Consider the following 24,230-nt stretch of genomic DNA (forward strand, 5'->3'; position numbering starts at 1 on the left):
GCATAACAGTATTCCTTGTTTTTGCACCACACCCAGTGCTCCATGCAATCCGTGCCCTCTATAATACCCACCACCTGGTACCCCAACCGCCCACCCCTGCCACTTCAAACCCCTCAGATTGTTTTTCAGAGTCCACAGTCTCTCATGGTTCACCTCCCCTTCCAATTTACCCAACTCCCTTCTCCTCTCCATCTCCCCTTGTCCTCCATGCTATTTGTTATGCTCACACACAAGTGAAACCATATGATAACTGAGTTATTTTTTTATTGAAAGATTTATTTATTTGAGGCAGAGAGGGCATGTGTGCTCACGAGTGGGAGAAGGGACAGAGATTCTGACCCAGGGAAGAGATTCTTCAAGCAGATTCTCTTCTGAGTGTGGAGTCCTACACAGGACTCAATCTCATGACCTATGAGATGATGATCTGAGCTGAAACCAGGAGTCGAACACTTAATCTATTAAGCTACCTAGGTACCCCAACAATGGAGAGTTCTATAGAATGATTGTGTGTGTGTGTGTGTATGTGCATGTGCTTAACTTATCAGCTCAATATGGTGTTCTTTTATACATTTGGTGCATGCTTTTACCACATTTACTAAAATTGGAAGAATCGAGAAGACGAGCATGTCCCCTGAACAGGATGACATGCATACCCATGAAATGTTCATATTTTCTTCATTACAAAATAAGAGGCTTGATAAGAAACTACCAACCATCAAAAATGAAACAAACAAACAAAAACTCCTGGAGTTGAAATGTACAGTAACTGAACCAAAGAATTCAATAGTTTTGAAGTAGACCACCAGATAGAAGAAACAACCAGAAATTTGAATGACAGGACATTGGAAAGTACCCAATTAGAGGAACCAGAAGAAAAATAAAAAAAGAAAAAGAAAAATGAAAAAGAGTAAAGAAAGTCTATGGAAACTATGGGACACAATAAAAAGAAAAATCACATGGAAATTATAGGGGGAAATAAAGAGAATGGGCCAGAAAATAAATTTAGAGCAATAATGGTCAAAAGTTTCCTAAACCTGAGGTGACAAATGGACATCTAGATCCATGAGGCTCAATAGACCCCAAATAGGTTGAACCTGAATAAAGCTGCACCAAGACACATTATAAGGACACTGTCAAAAGTCAGCAAGAGATGGGGTGCCTGGATGGCTCAATGGGTTAAAGCCTCTGCTTTTGGCTCAGGTCATGATCTCAGGGTCCTGGGATCAAGCCCCGCATTGGGCTCTCTGCTCAGCAGAAAGCCTGCTTCCCCCTCTCTCTCTGCCTGCCTCTCTGCCTACTTGTGATCTCTGTCTGTCAAATAAATAAATAAAATCTTAAAAAAAAAAAAGTCAGCAAGAGAAAGGAGGGAAGTTACATATAAGGGAGATCCCATGAGAACAAACTGAGCCCAAAGTTATCAGAGGAAGGAAATAATAAAAAATATTGAGAGAGCAGAGATAAATTAAATAGAGGACAGGAAAACAATAGAAAAGATTAACCAAACTAGGAGTCAGTTCTTTGAAAAGATATATTGAATGGATAAACAGCTAGGCTAACCAAAAAGAAAAAAGAAAAAAATAATAATGAACAAAATTACAAATGAAAGAGGAGAAATCACAACTGATACCACATAAATACATAAATACAAATGATCATAAGACATTATTATGAACAATTATACAGTAACAAGCTGGAAAACCCCAAAGAAATGGAAAAATACATAGAATCTTACAACTTACAAGACTGAATCAGGAAGAAATGAAAGTCTTAACAGACTGGTATTAGTAAGGAGTCTAAATCAATAATCCAAAATCTCCCAACAAAGAAAAGACCAGGACCAGATGGCTTCACTGGTGAATTTTACCAAACATTTAAAGAAGAATTAACATCAACCTGTATGGAACTCTTCCAAAAAACTAAAGAAGAGAGAAAACTCTTAAACATATTTTATAAGGCCAACATTATCCTGATACCAAAACAGGAAAAGCATACTCCTAGAAAAGAAAACTAGTTGGTCTTATATGTTCGGATAAAAAATTGTGCTTATTAAAAGCTGGTGGCATCGCAATTCCAGACTTCAAGCTCTATTACAAAGCTGTCATCATCAAGACAGCCTGGTACTGGCACAAAAACAAACACTGTTTTGTGTTTTTTAGATCAATGGAACAGAATAAAGAGCCCAGATATGGAGCCTCAACTCTATGGTCAACTAATCTTCAACAAAGCAGGAAAGAATGTCCAATGGAAAAAACACAGACCCTTCAACAAATGGTGTTGGGAAAATTGGACGGCCACATGCAGAAAAATGAAACTGGACCATTTCCTTACACCACACATGAAAATAGATGGTTGAAAGATCTAAATGTGAGACAGGAATCCATCAAAATCCTAGAGAAGAACACAGGCAGCAACTTCTGTGACCACCACTGCAGCAGCTTCTTTCTAGAAACATTACCAAAGGCAAGGGAAGCAAGGGCAAAAATAAACTTTTGGGACTTCACCAAGATAAAAATGTTCTGCGCAGCAAAGGAAACAGCTGACAAACACCAAAAGACAACTGACAGAATGAGAGAAGATATTTGCAAATGACAGGTCAGATAAAGGGCTAGTATCCAAAATCTATAAAAAATTTATCAAGTTCAACACCCGAAGAACAAATAATCCAATCAAGAAATGGGAAGAAGATGTGAACAGACATTTCTCGGTAGAAGACATACAAATGGCTAATGGACACATAAAAAAATGCACATCACTCATCATTAGGGAAATACAAATCAAAACCACAATGAGATACCACCTCACACTAGTCAGAATGGCTAAAATTAACAAGACAGGAAAAAAAAAACAGATGTTGGTGAGGATGTGGAGAAAGGGGAACCATCCTACACTGTTGGCGGGAATGCAAACTGGTGCAGCCACTATAGAAAACAGTATGGAGGTTCCACAAAAGGTTGAAAATAGAACTACGCTACAACCCAGCAATTGTACCACTGGGTATTTACTCTAAAGATACAAATGTAGTGATTTGAAGGGGCACATGCACCCCAATATTTATAGCAGCAATGTCCACAATAGCCAAACTCTGGAAAGAGCTAGATGTCAACTGACAGGGAATGGATAAAGATGTGAGACAGACATACAGACACACACACACACACACACACACACACACAGGAATACTACTCAGCCATCAAAAATGAAATCTTGCCATTTGCAATGACATGGATGGAACTAGAATGTGTTATGGTAATCAAAATAAGGCAATCAAAGACAGACAAATATCATATGATCTCATTGATATGGGGAATTTAAGGTACAAAACATAAGATTGTAGGGGAAGAAAGGAGAAAATAAAACAAGACAAAATCAGAGAGGGAGAGAAACTATGAGAGACTCTTAAACAGAGGAAACAAACTGAGGGTTGCGGATGGGAGGGGGTAGGGGGATGGGGTAACGGGGTGAGGGACACTAAGGAGGGCACATGATGGAATGAGCACTGAGTATTCTAGAAGACGATGAATCATTGACCTCTACCTCTGAAACTAATAATACATTACGTGTTAATTGAATTTAAATAAAACTTTTTAAAATTGCTTATTAGATAATCTTGTTTTCTGATTAAAATACAGATAGTCTCAGATTTTAATGGTTTTCGATTCAATATGCGACCATAAATTAGCCTCTAGAAAGTTGGATTTAATTTTTCCATAGAAGCGACACTCCGCTCTGGCTGGGTTCCTGGACTAGTCCTCTCAGGGCACTGCATTTCACACACAACTTACTGTGCACACTGGAGCCATGCAGTATTCTCGACAGTGCTTTCTACACTGCACACTCTTTCTCCTGGAAAACCCACTCCCTAGTTTATTGGGAAATGCCTCAAGAATTTCAACTCTGGGGAGCAATCCATTATCTTCCCCTAAACTTCCATATTTGTACCAGTGTTCTATTATGAATAAGGGGCTTTATTTGCTGTTAAGGAGCACAGTAGACTCAGCAACAAAAGACTGATGGAATTCTGCATCAGTGGCTGGGAAAGCTAGTTCCAGGCAGCAGAGCAGGAGCTCTGTGTTACGGCTGCCGAAACAGTAGTTCTGTGCCAGGTGATGCCAGGAGAAACCTCATACTCTGCTGCAGCGTAAACATATTCCATAGCATCTAATTATTTTCTTTCTACAAAGTCGTTTAGGTGCACTCAGAGAAAGGTCTAAAGAAATGATCTCCCCTCCTCCCTCCCCCTGTAGCATCCTATTAGTTTCACCTCCTAAGTAACTCTCAAATCTATATCTTCCTTTTGACTCTCACTTAATTCAGGTGAATCACCAACATATCTGTTCAATACCAGGGTTTCCTTAATTGGCAACCACAGGAGGGGGTTTTGTGAAAGACTGCTGTTTTGAACTTTACCTACTACATGATGCTACGGCTCAGGGGGACGGGCACTGAATGAGAGACCCAGCAGTGACCCTGTCCAGCAGGTACCCCAGATGAGTGCTGAGTAAGACGGTCTTCATTTGGTTGAATCTATTCTTGATTTCTGCCATGAGGCTGGGAGGCTGCTGAGGGACAGAGAGCCGTATGGATGGTGTTCCCTTCTCCCAGAATTACCTCCCCAAACTCCCCTCAGCAAGCTGCTGAGTGGCTCATAAAGGTAAATAAGACCCACTTTGTAATAAATTATTAAGACAAAAATCTCATCGTAAAGAAGTTTTTATGCACCATCACCCAACTGGCCTCATCAAACGTTGATGTTGTTGCATATATTTAAAGGATGAATTGTGCAGACTGACAGGTAAATGGTACAGTGAAGTTTTTCTGTTTTCCCTATCTGCTCATCTTAGTTATGGGTGATGCCCTGTAGTTTTATATTTTATTACGACTGATTTCATGGGCACACATCTGATGGACCAAAGTGGCAATTTCTGAAGATGAGCTGGGAAGTAGAAGAGGGATTTTCTCGGTGTCGAGACAATTCTGATAAGGTTAGTGATAAAGAATTACAATCTTCTGAATCATTTCACTGCACTAATGTTGCATGAAACGCAAGAGGAATTTCATCTTTAGAAAGAAAGTCGCATGCCATGGGTATTGCATGGGGAATCAAAGCTGTCCCGTTCACTGTGCATTGCCAGTGGAAAGCAACTTAGAAACGAAGCACTGGCTTTGGCAAAACCGAAGACACTTAACGGCAAATCACAGCTACTCAGTGTGTAACGGTGCCGACTGTTTCACAGCTACTGAAGCTCAGAGTAAAGTTTCTGCTGAGAAGCCAAAAGTCACGTTGGTGGAAAGGCTCAGGAAGCAAGTTACTTAGTAGCAGAATTTATTGGCCGGAGAAGGCAAAGTCAAATACTTGGTAAAACCTTAGTAACACAGCATGAAAAATTATCGTGGGTACACACTGAGAATTCCAAGATAGGACGCAATGTGAGGGGCTGGACTGATCGCCCAGCACATTGAGGGCATGTCCCTGATACGGAGAGAACTTTCTAGAAACAGCTTCTCCACAAAGTAAACAGTCAAAGAGCTACCTGGAAATAAAAATGGTGGTAACATTTAAGAAAATTTTTTCTGCGATAAGTAGGTGCTTTAAAAAGGCAAAGACCAAGATGTATGTAAATACTTGCTTTCCTGTCCAGAAACAAAAGATCTTGGAGAAACAGTGTGAGTGTCTGGCCAGGTGACACCGTCCACTGTGGACCTCACAGGAGGATTTGCCTCCACTGCTGACACAAACAACAACCGAAAACAAACACACAAAACCCTCATGTTTTCACGACATTCTAATTGTTCACAGGGAGGTACATGGTAAAAAGCTTTTGGACAATGCTACAAAAAATCATTAACTTTGTAAGACAGAGACAAGTTTCGGAATCTTGCGAGACTGTGGACACGCAGACACAGAGCATCAGGGACGTCGAGAGCGCTGCAGAAATGAGCATTTTCAGTCATTTTTCATCAAGTGAATCTGTTGAATAGCTTTCCTCAGCCCTGTGGAGAAAGTGACTAGGTTTTAAGTAATATTACCGAATTTAAAAGGAAATGGGAACATTGGAGAAACCATGTTGCAAAGGAAAATTCTGAACTGTTTCCAGGGCTGCTTGGGTTTAGGACAGGGACAGCTATCAAACACCTCCTGTGTTTTTCAAAACTTCTTGGAAGAAGTGTGGGGTACCTTCCCCTTTTCACAGAAGTGGGCAGCTGGGGGAGGAACCCGCTCTCCGGATCTTCTGTTCAGCTGTGGAGCTGAACTTTGAGGGAAGCGGACCAATGTCGTGACTGTGGTCTGGCACCATTACCCCTGCCCAAGTTCTTGGGGTCTAAGAAAGAGGGTTATCCAGCTCCGTCTAAGAAAGCAGACAGCCTATGGCTGCAACGTGAGTTTCTTCCATGCGAGAGCAATGTTGTTTTCAGGGATCAGGACTGAAGACAGAAACTCTCCTTCCAGTAAAAAATGAAATCCACGTGTGCTTAGATAAGTTCTAAACTGAGAACATAATACTGTGCAACAAAAAAGCAAAATTTTCACACGGAAGAGATATATTTGATTTTGTTTGTACTTATAAAGATCCTACTTCTTAGGTATGTATAGATTTATAAGAAAGGAAGAGGCCAACAGTTGCAGATGATATTTTTCAATTGTTACGCATATATTTGTGTCTGATCATATCATGCAGTAAGAAAATTGTTTTTTAATCTTGTATTAAATTGTACTTTAGGCTCCATTTCTATTCTTACTGATTTATGGTTTAGATAGCAACTTTAATATTTCACATGATTAATATAATTTAACTTAAGTATATTTACTACCTTTATTTAAGTCAAATTCACTGAGCCTATCTTGCTGAAAGAAAGAAAAAATTCTATTTTGTCTTAAACAAGTTATTTAACAGAAATATGTTATGTTTTTCTTATAGGTTTATAATACCTAATATTTACAATAATAATAAAAGAAAAAATTAAGTTCAAGAAATGTAAACAAAACTCTTGTTCATATTCTTTTATAGAGTTGGACAAAAAGTCATTTCTATTTTTTTTTTTTTTTAAGCAGAAAAGGACTGTGCCAAAGGCTACAGGGTCACATACCATGTCTTGTTAGCATCCCTTACCGAAGGAATTTGTGATAGGACTGTGGTCTATTGGAAAAAGGTAGGTGAAAATAAATAAATAAATAAATAATAAAAGTAGTTCATGTTAAAGAATCATAGATAAATAAATGGAACGACTGAGGAAAAGAAGGAAAACGGTTTCACAAGCTTTGTCCAGCGGGCGGCCCCGTCTGGCGCAGGGCGCGGCGCGGGCGAGGCCGGAGGGACGCGCCGAGCCAGGGTCCCGCGGGACGGGGAGCCGCGGACACCCGCCGGCGCCGGCGCCCCTCCGCCCGGGGCGCAGTCGGGGACCGCGTGGCACCGGCGTCCTGCAGCGGGACGTCGCCTCCAGCCCTGCTCCCGCGGGGGACCAAGAGAGGCTGCTTGAGCCCCGGCGGCGTCCCCCGCGCCGCGCTGCCCTTCGCGACGGCCCGGCACGTGAGCGCGAGCCTGGTGCGGCCGTCTGCAGGCCCAGCAGCCCCTCCGGCTCCCGACCCTTCACCGTGAAGGGCGCTCGGGTCAGGAGGGCAGGCGTGCGCCCCACGGCCGGGCGCAGGGGCCGCCGGCGAGCGCTCCCTCCCGGGAGCACCGACCCCGTGATCACGGGCCACACCGCTGCACGGTCCAGCGGCGTCCCGTCTTGCACATCCGCTCTCGGGGCGCTGACCCCGTGTCCCGAAGCCGTGCCGCCTCACCCTCCTGGGGGAGAGGTGATGTGCTGTACCCCTGCCCTGCTTCTCCGTCCGCAGGCGCCCGCCGCAGCCCGCACGCGGCGGCAGCTGTCTGCCTACGTGTCCGCTTCCCCTCCTGGCCACGGTCCGCAGGCCGCACGCCAGACCCACTGTGCCAGGTCCCGTCCGGCGTCCGCGGCAATGGTTTCTTGATTCTTTGAAGTTGTGGGAGAAATGCAACGCAAACATGGCAGAGGCGGCACGGCCTGCAGAGCCCACGGTGTCTGATCATGTCCCCTTGAGGGGCAAGGTCTGGTAAGCCCTGTTCCAGGTCCTGCGGTCTCCGGTGGCGGCAGCCGGGCCTGCTCGACCCGGGTCCGACACGGCCCGGAGGTATAATAAACGGGGCCCGCGCCCATAAATACGGGGGCACGGGCATCCCCCGAAAGTAGGCGAGCAGGAAATGAGTGCATTTCTTCCAGGAGGGTGGACGGACTTGATCCGCGTGTTCCTGATGATACGTAAATGCTCATATTCTTCCATTTCACTATAACTTTGCTCATGGCTGACCGGAAAGACTCTGGGTAAAAGGCTGGGGGAAGGAGAGCGGGAATGAAGGCCCCCGGGAGACGGTGAGGAGCACGACTGTCCCCGGCCGCTCAGGCCCTACGCCTGCGGTCACATTTTGTTCTGCGCAAGCTCAATCACCAGCAAATCTTCTTCTGTCTCTTCCATAAAATGGGTCCAAAATCTGGCCACTCACCACTTCGGCCCTCATGCTCATTCCGGCCACACCGGCCTTTCTGTTCCTCCTCGTCATGCCCAAATCCCTCCCACCACAGGGCCCTGACTTTGCCTCCACTGACCTCCGGTCTCCGTTCCCCCATCCCCACATCTCCCTGGGCTCAGCTCAGGACAGAGTCCTGCCCCCCGTCCCATCAACACGTCACACCTAACATCCATGACCTTGACCACAGCAACCTCTATCCCTTTGCTCCAGTTTTCGGTTCATTTACTTGTTTGTTTGCTTTTTGTGGCACCTCTTAGCACCTGCCCTGAGCATGCTGTGACCCTAGGCCCTAGACAGCCGACATGCGGACCCTCCAGGACCGTCGTAAATAATCGAGGAGCAAACAAACAGAGAAACAGGAAACACACGTTATGTGCGTAGATGTCGCAAATCTGCTTTCTTTGTTAGAAGGGGAGTGTAGCATCACACCCGATTCCCTCCTTACGTCACTACTCACTTCTCAGTGTGAACAAAGCGAGACCTGCGTCTCAGAATGTCCCAGCCACTGTCTGTCACAACAAGCCTGTGTCTCACGGCATCAGCCGTCTCCTCTGCTTCTCGAGCTGAGGCAGCGCTGGGCAGCAGTTGAAGAGGGACACCTGAAGTCTTTGTGACTCAGCTTTAAGAAAAAACATTAATAATAGAACCTACGACATAGAATATGTAGGGATTCGGTGAAATAATGAACATAATTTATTTCTTTTTCTAAAACCAGCTAATTTTTCAAACAATATTAGCAGATATCTTCTGGCACTTTCTGTAATATAGCATCTCTCACCTGCTCCCATCCTTGAGATACTTGGAAATTTGAAAGGATGAGTATATATTTTGAGTCAAAATACATATTAAAATCTGTAAAATTCAATGCATCTGAAAGCTGATTGGCTGCAAGCTTCGGGGAGACACAGTGGGCACTGGGTGCCCTGCCTGAAACGACAGAACCGCCCTCTGGGAGCCTGGGAGAACACAACAAACTTTAGGGATACGGAGCTTCCGATCATGACTTCTGTATTGTAAATCCTTTTTCAGATTTGTTTCATAAAGGTATAAAAAGGGTTTTCTCGATGATATATTTTGCTATTCATAGATCAGTTGGATATTAAACTACAGTGTGGTTTGTTAACTGTGTATAGATGTGACTGATGATAAGAATTACTCACTCTAGGGCATCACATGCCCTCTACGCTCAAGCCCACGGCCAGCTCGACAGAAGACTGTCTGCCGCATGAACATGCGTACTGTGATGCAGGTACATCACGCCATCTTGCTTCCCCAAACCCGGACTTGGTTTCTGATCCTTAAGGGTGAGGCTAGCCACCGCTGGAACAGAAGCCTTCCCCAATCCCACAGTGACAGTGACAGCCCAAGCTTAGAATGAGAAAGACGGCTCATGGCAAAGGTCTGAAGACAAGGATGGGAATTTTGTGGACCCGTATTCTGAAGCCCTGGGAGGAATGGGGAAGCAATCATAAGCAGTTATGGGAAGAGGAGCCTTACGGGCACAGTGGCATCCTTTCGAACCTCCGAGAAACAGAGGTGCAGTTTCCGGAGGGAGGGCAGGGCTATCCCTTTGGAGAACAGAATTAGGGTTTGGAAGGAAGGACAGAGAATTATTGGAAACTTAAAAAAAAAAATGTCTTGACACAAAGCTTGAGAACTGAAATCAGCCCACAGACTTGTAGTTTTTGCATATTTTTGAATTCAAGAAACTTGTATCTCCGCTATGTTCTGAACCAAGTAGTATATGCCAAATTAAGGGGTTCTCAAAAATGTCTATTTATTTTTTTATAAGATGTACTTATTTATTTGAGAGAGAGAGCAAACATGAGCCATGGGGAAGGGTAGAGGGAGAGAACCTTGAAGCAGATTCCCCGCAGAGCAGGGAGCCTGACATGGGGACTTGATCCCACAACCCATGAGATCTCCACCTGACCCCAAACCAAGAGCCAGATGCTTAACTGAGTGAGTTCCCCAGGTGCCCTCTCAAATGTCTTTTTAGAAAAAGCAGTTTCAGGCAGTTCATTACAAAGATCCCTCTGAACTGTGGCAACTTCCCTTTGTCCATCAGAAAACTTCTCTACGTAGGCTGCAAACATCCTCAGAAGCGGTTTAACCTCAACACAACAAAAGGAAGTGGGGAGACACGTGGATACCAGGCATAAAACACTTTCATAAGTTAAGAGAACTCAGAGCCGACGCACACCTACAGATAGATCTATTCTGACGCGAGAATATTTATGTGCACAGACTCCACTCAGACAATCCACAGGTGCCCGCTGACCTAGAGCATCAGACGATCTAAGTCATCTGTACTTCTGCTCCATAGGAATGTAACATGCATGAAACGGATCCTACCTCATACACCGACACACAAGAATGGAATGTTTTTTATAAATTTTTAAAACCAATTTTATTTGCAACTAACAAATTATAAAAAATTACTTATTTCAATGGAAATGAATGATTGTCATTTCTTGAAGTTAGTGGAGGTGGAAGAGGTATACTGTGTTGAAGGCCGCACAGAAGAGGGTTCTTATTCCGGAAGTCTACCTCATGTTGTAGACATGCCATTTACCATCTGTAATGTGAAGTGATTTCTTTTAGATTTATTTATTTTTTTGAGAGAGAAAGAGAGCACTGGGGAAGGGAAGAAGGAGAGAGAGAGAGAAAGTGTCAAAGACTCCCCATGGATCACAGATCCCTACGTAGGCACGGTGTTCAGTCTCACAACTCTGAGACCATGACCTGAGCCACAATCAAGAGTGAGATCTTAGCTGACTGAGCACCCAGGCAGCCCTGACTTGAAGTGATGTCAAAGGCTGACACTGAAGAATCGAATGTATTCTAGTAGTAGATATATATGACTCTAAACCCAACCAGACAGGCAGCCAACCAATGAACCAACCAACCAATAAATTATGGGAAGGAAAAAACAAAACAAAACTACTCTGAGTGCCTTTCATCAGTTAGTGTAAGGTCAGACTGAATGCAACAGGGTCTTCATGGATGGAGACGTGAGGACAGACTTAAAGAGGCTCTGCACTCACACAGCAGACTCAGATCCACAGGCATACACCATCGCCACAAGCTTGCCGAAAGATGAGTATACGAGTAACTTTCAGGGATTTTTATAATAATTTGGGAGGTCGTTCATTGCCTCTTCAGATAAACCACTTTATAAAACACAAACAATGTGACACGGATAGCTGATCCATAATCTAAACTTATATCTGCTCAGTGCCTTCGTTTCTTTACTATTATGAGAACTTATCAGAGACATTAGATGCCTCAAAAAGGACAACAGGATAGAGGGAGGCTATCCATGGCAACCAAGACAAGAGGAAGCTAATGGGAAGGCAGGACTGACTGATACAGACTTGGAGTAGTCAACACTTACACCGGACTTTAGGACCCGTAACTGTCATAATGATGGCCACTGCAGCACTGCTTATGAGAACAGCATTTTGGAAAGAACTGGAATATCTATTAACCTGGAATGACTGAACGAGTTTTAGTACACCCACACCTGCACGGACATCCTGAAGACCTTAATGTGGGTGAAGTAGACATATAAATAAATAGATCTAGGGAGGTATCCATGTTTTATGAAGTGAAAATAAGCAAAGGATTGCAGGACATTAATAATATGTGTGTATATAAAAATACATATACACATGTAAAATACATACATATGTGTGGACATATATGTTTGTGTGTATGTATATAGATATATATATAGATATATAGAGATATAGCTCCACAATTGTGCACACATATAGATACATGAATAATAAAATACCTATATTTATATAATTACAGAAAGGCAGATTTGGGGCAGAGAGTAGAATTTAATTTGCTCATATCTTAAATGTGAGAATTTGGATGACATATACTTTCTCTGTGTTTTATTTTATTTTTCAAAAAGAACTGAAATACACATTTACAATTCAGAATGGTATCATGTGTATGTGTGTGTTCTTAAGGGTTATATGATGAATTCTTTACAGTGTATCTCACTGCCATCTAGGTCAGTGGTTTTCATAGACTATAGACAATACAGAAAGAGGATAGGCAAGAAGTAACCTTCAGGAGAGCTTCAACTTAAGGCAGAAATGAGGATGATATTTTATTACAGAAGAACAATGAAAGGAAATGTCTGAAGAGAAGAAAGGCACATGAGGTGAAGGGAATGGAGAAAAAAAGTATTTTTTTATTAATCAAGATGAAGAATTCTGGAGATCAAAAGTCTAGCACTGTGACTATAGTAATGATACTGTATTGTACACTGGAAACTTGCCAAAATGGTAGATCCTATTTGCTCTCATAATTAAGATAACTCAATTAACTTCATTTAAAAGAAAAGGTAACTATATGAGGGGATAAACATGTCACTCATCTTGATTATGATAATCACAATGTTTACCTATATCAAAACATCACATTTTAAGCCTTAAAAATATATAATTTTGTCAAATATAAAACAGGAATAAAAAACTGTAGAAATGCATACTATAACTGTGGATAAACAAATGTTAGATATATAACCTTAACATGTTGACTCTATGATTGTTGAATTTGTTGTAATAAATTTCATTTTCAGTTCAATTCTGCCATGACAACTTATAGCAACTTTATTCTAAAATGAAGCTGTGTCATAGGGAAGTTCTATTTTTAATTTCTTGAGGAATCTCCACACTGTTCTCCAAAGAGGCTGCACCAACTTGCATTCCCACCTACAGTGGAAGAGGGTTCCCCTTTCTCCACATCCTCTCCAACACATGTTGTTTCCTGTCTTGCTAATTTTGGCCATTCTAACTGGTGTAAGGTGATATCTCAATGTGGTTTTAATTTGAATCTCGCTGAGGGTTAGTGATGATGAACATTTTTTCATGTGTCTGATAGCCATTTGTATGTTTTCACTGGAGAAGTGTCTGTTCATATCTTCTGCCCATTTTTTGATATGTTTGTCTGTTTCGTGTGGGTTGAGTTTGAGGAGTTCTTTGTAGATCCTGGATATCAACCTTTTGTCTGTACTGTCATTTGCAAAGATCTTCTCCCATTCCGTGGGTGGCCTCTTTGTTTTCTTGACTGTTTCCTTTGCTGTGCAGAAGCTTTCGATTTTGATAAAGTCCCAAAAGTTCATCTTTGCTTTTGTTTCCTTTGCCTTTGGAGACGTATCTTGAAAGAAGTTGCTGTGGCTGATATCGAAGAGATTACTGCCTATGTTCTCCTCTAGGATTCTGATGGATTCCTGTCTCACATTGAGGTCTTTTATCCATTTTGAGTTTATCTTTGTGAATGGTGTAAGAGAATGGTGAGTTTCATTCTTCTACATATAGCTGTCCAGTTTTCCCAGCACCATTTATTAAGGGACTGTCTTTTTTCCACTGTACCCTGCAATTGCACTACTGGGTATTTACCCAAAAGAAACAGATGTAGTGAAAAGAAGGGCCATCTGTACCCCAATGTTTATAGCAGCCATGGCCACAGTCGCCAAACTGTGGAAAGAACCAAGATGCCCTTCAACGGATGAATGGATAAGGAAGATGTGGTCCATATACACTATGGAGTATTATGCCTCCATCAGAAAGGACGAATACCCAACTTTTGTAGCAACATGGACGGAACTGGAAGAGATTATGCTGAGTGAAATAAGTCAAGCAGAGAGAGTCAATTATCATATGGTTTCACTTATTTGTGAAGCATAACAAATAGCATGGAGGACATGGGGAGATAGAGAGGAGAAGGGAGTTGGGGTAAATTGGAAGGGGAGGTGAACCATGAGAGACTATGGACTCTGGAAAACAATCTGAGGGGTTTGAAGGGGCGGGGGGTGGGAGGTCGGGGATCAGGTGGTGGGTATTAGAGAGGGCACAGATTGCATGGAGCACTGGGTGTGGTGCAAAAATAATGATACTGTTATGCTGAAAATAAATTTTTTTAAAAAAATCTTCCTTCATTGAAGATTTTACATATTTGTTGCTCATCTTCTTGAAACCTGCATCAAGATAAACTCATTTTCCTTATAAATTTTAAATATATATTTATCTATATATATGCTAGCTTCTGAGGACTTTTAATTCAAATATGAGGTTTTTTCAAATATGTGTCAATCATAATTTTAATTTTATTTTCCTTTTTCATTCATTTAATTATTTAAATACATATGCTTATACATATGCAAATGTACGTATATAAAGATGCTTAAGTTTGGTTTCAGACATTGGTCCATGAAATAAATGTAGTTGAGCATTTTAATCATTGTGTCTATACAGGGCTCTGCAAGTCAATGATATTAATTATGATACTCATGCAGTATTAAAACTGCTTCTATAAAGCAAATATTCGAAGGGTCATTTTCTCCCAGTGTTCATGGGAGGGTGCTAAAACTGGTCATTTTAATTCTGACCAAGGGTAGATGACATCAGATAGGAATGTAGTTAAAAGAGTGATGCTCTAGATATTTTAAAATCTTTATTTTTCCGTATATGTGCTCATTGCATAAGACTTCTTGCAACACTTGACAGCACAAGACATTGGAGCTATTTAGAATCATAAATGCCCTCCGTGGACATTATAAACATGAAATATTTAATTAGGAACACTTTGGTTCGTCATGTTAGGATTCAGAAGTGATCCTGTGAGATCACCTACCGGCTTCAGTCTTCCAGCAAAACGTGTCATAGGAAATACAAGCCTTTCCCTCAACAGCAAAACAATCCCTATTTCAAGTAAGTTCAAAATCACTTCACTGACTTCAAGGAAGCCATGGGGGTGCTTGCTGTTTCATGTTAAGAAAATGATAATAATTTGCATTTCTCCCTTGTAAGCACCTTCAAAGGGGGGTGGGACTCCACATTTCTGTCCCACTCCAGAGATGTATTGTTTCAAGGGCAGCTGCTCAGCATCTGACTGTGGGGAGATGGCCACAGGGTGCCCATCGGTGAGCTGCCCTGCTCCTCCCCACTGCCAGGGTCCTACTTGGCACCGTTGACAGCTATCAACACACTTCACGCGTCATCGGAAACCTGGAAAAACAACGACCAGGTCATTAACACCGTCTTTCAAATACACGGGTCCAACCATCACTTAGAGGATTGTGACGACCAGCAGGACACAGAGCATTTGGAATATTCTCTTTGTAAGTCTGCACATCGGTGAGAGCCACTGAGCGACGGTCACAAATACAGACCGACTAGTGCCGAGCCTCGGGCCATGGGAAAGCCTGCTGCTGGAAAATATGAACCACAACTGAGCTTAATAATGACAAATGAAGCTTCTGCATTGTGTGTGTGACATTCTGATGAAAATAGTGTTTTGTTTATCTGGAAACTTATTAGTACAATATATTTAGCTATTTTTAGGACCATATAATGTGTAAACTTCTGGGACTTGAGACCTGGAAATAGCTATATGATATTAAACAAAACAAAACAAAACTTCAGTCATAGCACAAACTTCTCTGCCTCCTCAGCGATATAAAACAATAAATGTTTGGTCATTATTACAGCTATTTAATCAAAATCATTTATTGGGTCTCACAATTGGCCATCCGCTGTGCAAGACTGGAAATTCAAAGATGTCATATACATAGGCTTGCTTGCAAAAGATAATTTAAGTAAGTTATTTCATTCAAATTTAAGATTTCTAAGATGTGCTTTCACATTTTTACCATTAAAAAATAAACAAACAAAAACACTTAAAAATAAGAAGCAATATTTAATTCTAGATTTCTGCAAGTTAGGAACTGGTCATACAAAGCTGTGACTGTTTGGGGAATTTTCCCTATATTTTGGGAGATTTGACCATTTCTCCTACTTCTGTTGAAAGTCATGGTCAGACGCTCCAAGAACGGCTTGGAGTATGGAGGCAATCTTTTTACAACTTCAGATAGTAAAATAAAATAGAGCTTCACCTACTTGTGGTTCTTTTTCCCTTTGCCCCCTCAGAGAGTAAAATACATCCTGATTTACCAGGATAATTATAGGTTTGGGCTGTTTTCAGCTTAATTATTAATATATCACTCTTTAAAAGAGTTTTGGTTCAGTTAGTAAATCCTATGGTCAACCCATTAACTAGTTTGTTGGTTTGCAAGAAAATATAGAATTTCTGCCATGAATCCGATGATGACTATAGCTTCGATCATTCAGTAATACCACATTTTCACCCGGATACGGGTGATACGCTGTCTTAGTTCAGGGAGTCTGACAGGACACGCAAGCACACAGCAGTGCCATTCCTCCAAGAACTGCGAGTTTAGCAGCATGGCTGGGGAAATAAGCTTGCAGAAGCCAAGTGGCAAAATAAGAGTGGAATGGTGTCGGGTCCCCGGCCATGAAAGATAGATGTTGTGAAAAGGACCTTTCCCCGTGGACCATAGAGAATTGTTGAGGGTTTAATGCTAACGAAGAACAGACTCGTATTTTACTTCTGTCCTCACTGCTGTAGAATTGCGGGCGTCGAGGCACTGTGGTGGGAGCTCCCATGAACACAATTTTAGCTCAAGATACATATTTGAGCAATAAGTATCAAAATTATGAATGTGTGTAAATTATTACTCTAATTCTTTTTTTTTCAATTTATTTATTTTCAGAAAAAACAGTATTCATTATTTTTTCACCACACCCAGTGCTCCATGCAATCCGTGCCCTCTATAATACCCACCACATGACCCTAACCTCCCACCACCCCCCCGCCACTTCAGATTGTTTTTCAGAGTCCATAGTCTCTCGTGGTTCACCTCCCCTTCCAATTTACCCCAGCTCCCTTCTCCTCTCTAACTCCCCTTGTCCTCCATGCTATTTGTTATGCTCCACAAATAAGTGAAACCATATGATAATTGACGCTCTCTGCTTGACTTATTTCACTCAGCATCATCTCTTCCAGTCCCGTCCATGTTGCTACAAAAGTTGGGTATTCATCCTTTCTGATGGAGGCATCATACTCCATAGTGTATATGGACCACATATTCCTTATCCATTTGTCCGTTGAAGGGCATCTTGGTTCTTTCCACAGTTTGGCGACCGTGGCCATTGCTGCTATAAACATTGGGGTACAGATGGCCCTTCTTTTCACGACAGCTGTATCTTTGGGGTAAATACCCAGGAGTGCAATTGCAGCATCATAGGGAAGCTCTATTTTTAATTTCTGAGGAATCTCCACACTGTTCTCCAAAGAGGCTGCACCAACTTGCATTCCCACCAACAGTGGAAGAGGGTTCCCCTTTCTCCACATCCCCTCCCACACATGTTGTTTCCTGTCTTGCTAATTTTGGCCATTCTAACTGGTGTAAGGTGATATCTCAATGTGGTTTTAATTTGAATCTCCCTGAGGGCTAATGATGATGAGCATTTTTTCATGTGTCTGATAGCCATTTGTATGTCTTGATTGGAGAAGTGTCTGTTCATATCTTCTGCCCATTTTTTGATGTTTGCCTGTTTCGTGTGTGTTGAGTTTGAGGAGTTCATTATAGATCCTGGATATCAACCTTTTGTCTGTACTGTCATTTGCAAATATCTTCTCCCATTCCGTGGGTGGCCTCTTTGTTTTCTTGACTGCTTCCTTTGCTGTGCAGAAGCTTTTGATTTTGATGAAGTCCCAAAAGTTCATCTTTGCTTTTGTTTCCTTTGCCTTTGGAGACGTATCTTGAAAGAAGTTGCTGTGGCTGATATCGAAGAGATTACTGCCTAGTTCTCCTCTAGGAGTCTGATGGATTCCTGTTTCACGTTGAGGTCTTTTATCCAATTTGAGTTCATCTTTGTGTATGGTGTAAGAGAACAGTCGAATTTCATTCTTCTACATATAGCTGTCCAATTTTCCCAGCACCATTTATTGAAGAAACTGTCTTTTTTCCACTGTATATTTTTTCCTGTTTTGTCGAAGATTAATTGACCATAGAATTGAGGGTCCATATCAGGGCTCTCTACTCTGTTCCACTGGTCTATGTGTCTGTTTTTATGCCAGTACCATGCTGTCTTGGTGATCACAGCTTTGTAATAAAGCTTGAAATCAGGTAACGTGATGCCCCCAGCTTTATTTTTGTTTTTCAACATTTCCTTAGCGATTTGGGGTCTCTTCTGATTCCATACAAATTTTAGGATTATTTGCTCCAGCTCTTTGAAGAATGCCGGTGGAATTTTGATCGGAATGGCATTAAAAGTATAGATTGCTCTAGACAGTATAGACATTTTAACAATGTTTATTCTTCCGATCCAAGAGCATGGAATGGTCTTCCATCTATTCAGCAATGTGGCAGGATACAAAGTCAATGTGCAGAAATCAGTGGCTTTCTTATACACTAACAATGAAAATACAGAAAGGGAAATTAGAGAATCGATTCCATTTACTATAGCACCAAGAACCATAAGATACCTGGGAATAAACCTAACTAAAGAGGTAAAGGATCTGTACTCGAGGAACTACAGAACACTCATGAAAGAAATTGAAGAAGACACAAATAGATGGAAGACCATTCCATGCTATTACTCTAATTCTAACTCAAGGACTTTAGCCTGCCGAAATGGCTGCTAAGAGAGCGAACATAAAGATGTCTGTGGAAGCGTCATTGACGACTATGGAGAGCAGGACGGTGTGGACACCTGTTGAAAAGAAGAGGCTGGTGGAACACTGTGTACCCATTAAAAACTGTAAGTAGTATCTGGAGATGTATACACTCTGCATCTACTAAAAGTGCGTTATATCTGGATACGTATTGTATATTATGTATATGCATTACATATCCACATACATATGCAACATGTTACAGAGTAACAAAGCAATCTGTAAAACTGTGCAATAATATTTAAAATTAAAAGGTGCCATTAAGAACCACAATGAGGAGGAGGAAGGAAGGCAATAAAGGAAAACCATGTCCTTGTGTATGTACCTGTGGGCAGAAACATAGATGCAAAAGTCTTAGAAAAGTACACAGCAACAGTCAGCACTGAACATCTTGGGGACTGAAATGTTTAGTTCCTTCGCTTTTTGCTTTCCAGTTATCTGTGTCCTTTGACTTTGTAAAATAGAGATCCCATATTTGTTTTATTAAATGCACATTTATATACATGTTCAGTTTTTAAGGATATTTCCCATCCATTGTGGAAGATCCGTGAGGAAGGTGGAGAACGGGACACGACGAGCAGCGGAGCTATCTCACAGCCACCACACTGCACACTACGCAAAGACGCTGACCTAGAGTACTTGGTTGCTGGAACACTGGCAAATGGAAAAGGAAGAGTGAATCCAGACTTAGGGGTGAAGGATAAATGCTCAGTAGAGGAGGCAGAGGAGGAAAAGAGTCTAGAATCAAGGTCACTGTGTGGATTGCACGACAGTATGAGGGACTCAGAGAGAGGCTTTTGGAAGGGAAGCAGATTGGTGAGGTAGAGAGAACCGATGTTCTCTTTATCTGTCCACTTTAAGGGCTGCTAGGCTGCCCCAGAAATGCCCTGGGATCATCTGGACTTACAGCACGGTGCTTAGGTAAGCTGATGAGGTACACATCACTCTCATCAGAGAAGACAGTGCTTGAAGCAACGGAGGTAAGAAGAAAGACTAAGAGGTGATCCTCTAATAGTAGCAGTAACATTAATAACTTTGAGGGGTTCCCATACATGGTCATTCATCTGATAAACACAGAAACACCATCAGGTTCAATAATATCACTATTATTAAGATTATTGGCAAATGAGGAAACTGATAGAGAGATTTTAGGTTTTTCCAAAAGCACACGGCCAGGAAATGGACAAAGGCTGGAGCCCGGGGCTTTAAGTAATGCATCTGGTTCTCTCCCACCATGCCACTGCCCTGCAAGACCCCGGAATCATGTATCTGGGAGAGACGATCATAAAATTAGAATTGTCTCTTAAGGTGAATCGGAGATGAAAAGGAAGTAAAGAAAGGCCAGAGAAAAGAGAAACAAGCTGGAATATGGTGGCAACAACTCCCTAGAGACTTCTGTTAGCTTGCAGGGGCCTCAGGAAACAGTGAATTTCTCTCAAGGTGCACTTTGGGGGAAATCAGTGACCATCATGGGCCTGGCATCCCTGCAAAGGGACGTTTTGCTGTGATCCTCCTTTATTTGACTTTATCAGGCTAATGGCTTCTTGGCTGGTTTTCTCATCTTTCTTCTGACATGGGATCTCCAAGCAAGCAGAGAATCTCAGCTGCTGTTTGCCAGTCTTTGGCAACTATCAACAGTGTGTGACCCCAAAACACACTGAGTGAATAAGTTTTGTATTGCTTTTGCTACACGTGTAATTATTAATGTGCGTAAACAAGAAAAGCACTGAAAAGAAGAAAATGCGAAAGGAGATGTGTTTAGATGCAGAGTCCTTAGTAAATATTAAAAGGCAAAAGAAAAAAAAAACCACTCCTAAGATATGTCAACCTAAGTGGGAAAGGAAAACTAGTTATTTCTGCCTCCTTTTCTCATAAAATACACACACACACACACACACACACATCCCTCATAGAAAACAAAACAGAAATAGAAAACTTCTGCCTTTCTGCCATAAGGACTAGATTCATTCTTTCGAGCAAATTCTGGACATACAATTATTGAAGTGTCCTCTTGTAAAGCCAGTTTTGTGTTAAAACAACACCACCACCAAAAAATCCTCAGTAAATTCTGTGGACTTTTCTCACAGCAGTGCTTCCTGGGCATCACATGCTTCTCCACTGCCATAAATAAGCACCATTCTAGCCTAGATCTTCATTCACTCACATCAAGTGAACTCTTACTGGATTTTTCTCTATTCTTTCTTTCTTTCTTTCTTTCTTTCTTTTAATCTTCCTACTGTGGTCTGCACATTACTTACTGACAGGTGAGTCATTCTAAAAATGCTTTCTCCATCATGTGTGTGTGTATAAGTACATATACGCATGGACAGAAGTGTGTGTGTAATTCATGTTTTGGCTTAAGATGCAAGTGAATCCACAGTGCAGACCTTGTTTCTTGTTTTATTCTGGAGCACCAAAATGAGATGATAAAAAACAGCTGCACTTGCTCTAAGAAGGCAGTACTTGGGGTGTTGAGAGAAAATCAGGTTAGTGGGAAGAAGGGTTGTAGGCTTCCCTGTGGCAGGAAAGAAAGGATGCCAGGAAGGGGATGCACAGAGACTCGAGAGGGAAAGAGTCTCAGGAGACAAACTCAATTCGCGAACAAGGTACAAAAACAAACTCAATTCGTGAACAAGGTACAAATACGAAACAGTGGTAAGGGGGACAGCATTGGCAATGGAGGAGCTGCCACAGTGACAGGACATGCTGAGAGTGGACAGGGATGAAACAGCAAGTCAGAACATGATGGCCAGCAGGCACTAAGGGGCACGCTGTGTGCCAGGAAGGAAGCTGGCGTGCAACCGGACTTTCTCCCGAGGTGTTCAGTGACCCAGAAGACAAGGATGGGGCCATTAAACAGAGCACATCATGACTCTGGCTGGGAAAGAGGTCTGTGACAGAAAGGATGGAGTTACTCAGGACACTGTTACCACCAGTAGTCATGTCCCTAGATGTCTCTCTACCAATCTGGGAATCCCTAATGGGTAAATATCACCTACTGAATTTACTCAAATTCCATTTCAAAACCATAAACTATTACATGTAATATTTAGTTTTGCCTTAACTTTAAAATTATCTGAATGCAAATGAATGACTTTAAACCTGCATAAATTTGTTATTTCAAATTATGTGAAAAATCTCCCGAGTAATAAAAGTTCATTCTCCTTCCCCAGAAAGGGATCAAACAGACAGTTGTATTTCTTAAAAGCAGTAAATTTAAAGCTACTTTTAAAAAATGTTTTTAGATGGTAAGACTTGTTCCTTGAATCAAAGGTGTAAATGCATAACAGTTGTGACTAGTTACCTATTCCCTAAATACCTCTCAAATTCATCTTCTCTTCTCCAATCCTGACACCACTGTCCTGACGTAGCCTCATATCATCTTCCATAATTATAACAAAGTCCGGATGTTTCCTGCTTCCAGTCACGTGTCCTTCAAATCTGTCCACCTGACTCTTGGCACAGTGATGTCTCCAAGAGTTCACATGGCAGTGCCACTTTCTCCCCCTCTGTTTCCTGACTCCCAGTCACTACCATGACATGCAAACCCTTTACCTATCTTTCAAGATCTGAATTAGGTCTTTTTAAATGTAGTCCTTAATAACTGTAATGAAGAAGAGAAGGAGGATGAGGGGGAAGGTAGGGGGGAGGAAGAGGGAAGGAGGAGGACTGGGAGGAAGAAGAGGGGGAGGGACTGAGCACTTCCAGAAGATGTTCTAGGTGCTTCGTGCTGATACCCTGCTCTTCACAAGGGCATTCCCCAGGATCTAACCAAGCTGACACCTGGATTGCCGACTTGCACCCTCTATAACAGTGAGAAATAAATTTCTTTGTTTATAAGGTACCCATCTCTGGTATTTTGTCATAGCAGCCTGAACAGACAAAATTCAAATGCGTAAAATCATTGAAATTCTCAGAGTTTGACATTAACAAAAATACTCTCTAAGGAGCTCAAACTAAAATTAGGTACTAAAATTACGTCACCACAGAATGCATCTGAAATATAAATATATCTATGTGTATACATATGAAGATACAGACGTACACTCGCATTCCATGTATGGACTCTAGGGAAAGCAGTCGGTGTTTAATCTTCCCAATGGAAACAATGTGGATGAACTTTTCAGAGAATCTGCTAATAATTCCTCTAATCTGTAATGGATGAACCATATATCACCTTCTCAAGAATTGGGTCATACAAGTTATTGCAAGTTTTACCTGAGAAAGCTGAGTTATTGAACGTATATTGATGAAATAATTTAGCAAATATCTAATTGCTGAATTAATTTTTATTGACCCTCTACTAGACGCGTATGGCAGGAACGGTTACTACACCTGGGGGTTCAGAAATTTGCTTCTCCACTAAATTGGGACTTCTTGAGGATTTTTTTTTTTTGAGATCTATTTATTTGTATGACAGAGAGAGAGAGAGCAAGCGACTGAGCAGGGAGAGGGACAGAAGGGGAGGGAGAGAGAATCTTAAGCAAACTCCGTGCCCAGCCCTGAGCCAGGGACACTGCCCTGAGCCAGGGACACTGCGATCAGGACCTGAGCTGAAACCAAGACCCAGATGCTCAACCCATGGCAACAGCAAGACTCCCTGAGGAAATATTCTTTAACTTTCTACCTAGAACACACTGCATAGCAATTTCTCCTAATATATATCTATATACTGTACACACACACATCATATATATGTTTAACAATTATTAGTTACAATTAATTGATTACTTAATATATGATCTGTTATAGTATGTATAACATTTATATGTATTATGTATTCAATAATAATGCAGAATATATTGATATAATTAAGAACAATTATATGTGTGTGTGTATATATAAATATATATATACATATATATATATGAATAGATTTCTAGTAGTCTTTTTAAGTTGACATTCCACAATATGATAAATTGTGATATTCATGACCCAGCTTTCTTTGGTCATTATCTCGTACAAGCGAGCTTATATTAATGCTTCGTACACATGGACACGTCACTTGACTGTGTAAGAGTCAAAGCAAAAAATGAGACCAGGAGCATCTATAATCATTGAGAGAATTAAGGTTTCAGTCAAAGATGAGCTTACTACATAAACTCCAACTGACTCTGGGAG

At 41.5% G+C, this 24,230-nt stretch overlaps 1 protein-coding gene and 1 non-coding gene across 2 annotated transcripts in view; one reads left to right on the forward strand and one right to left on the reverse strand.

The window, feature by feature from the left end:
- The window catches only part of CSMD1 (CUB and Sushi multiple domains 1), a 732,674-nt gene that overhangs the window by 528,208 nt on the left and 180,236 nt on the right, over positions 1 to 24,230 (reverse strand). The window lies entirely within an intron of this gene.
- On the forward strand, positions 574 to 675 carry LOC122890754. Its single transcript, XR_006381179.1, has one exon. It is a non-coding gene; the product is annotated as a U6 spliceosomal RNA (small nuclear RNA).

The sequence above is a fragment of the Neovison vison genome, chromosome 11, assembly GCF_020171115.1.
Source record: "Neovison vison isolate M4711 chromosome 11, ASM_NN_V1, whole genome shotgun sequence".
Taxonomy (NCBI): domain Eukaryota; kingdom Metazoa; phylum Chordata; class Mammalia; order Carnivora; family Mustelidae; genus Neogale; species Neogale vison.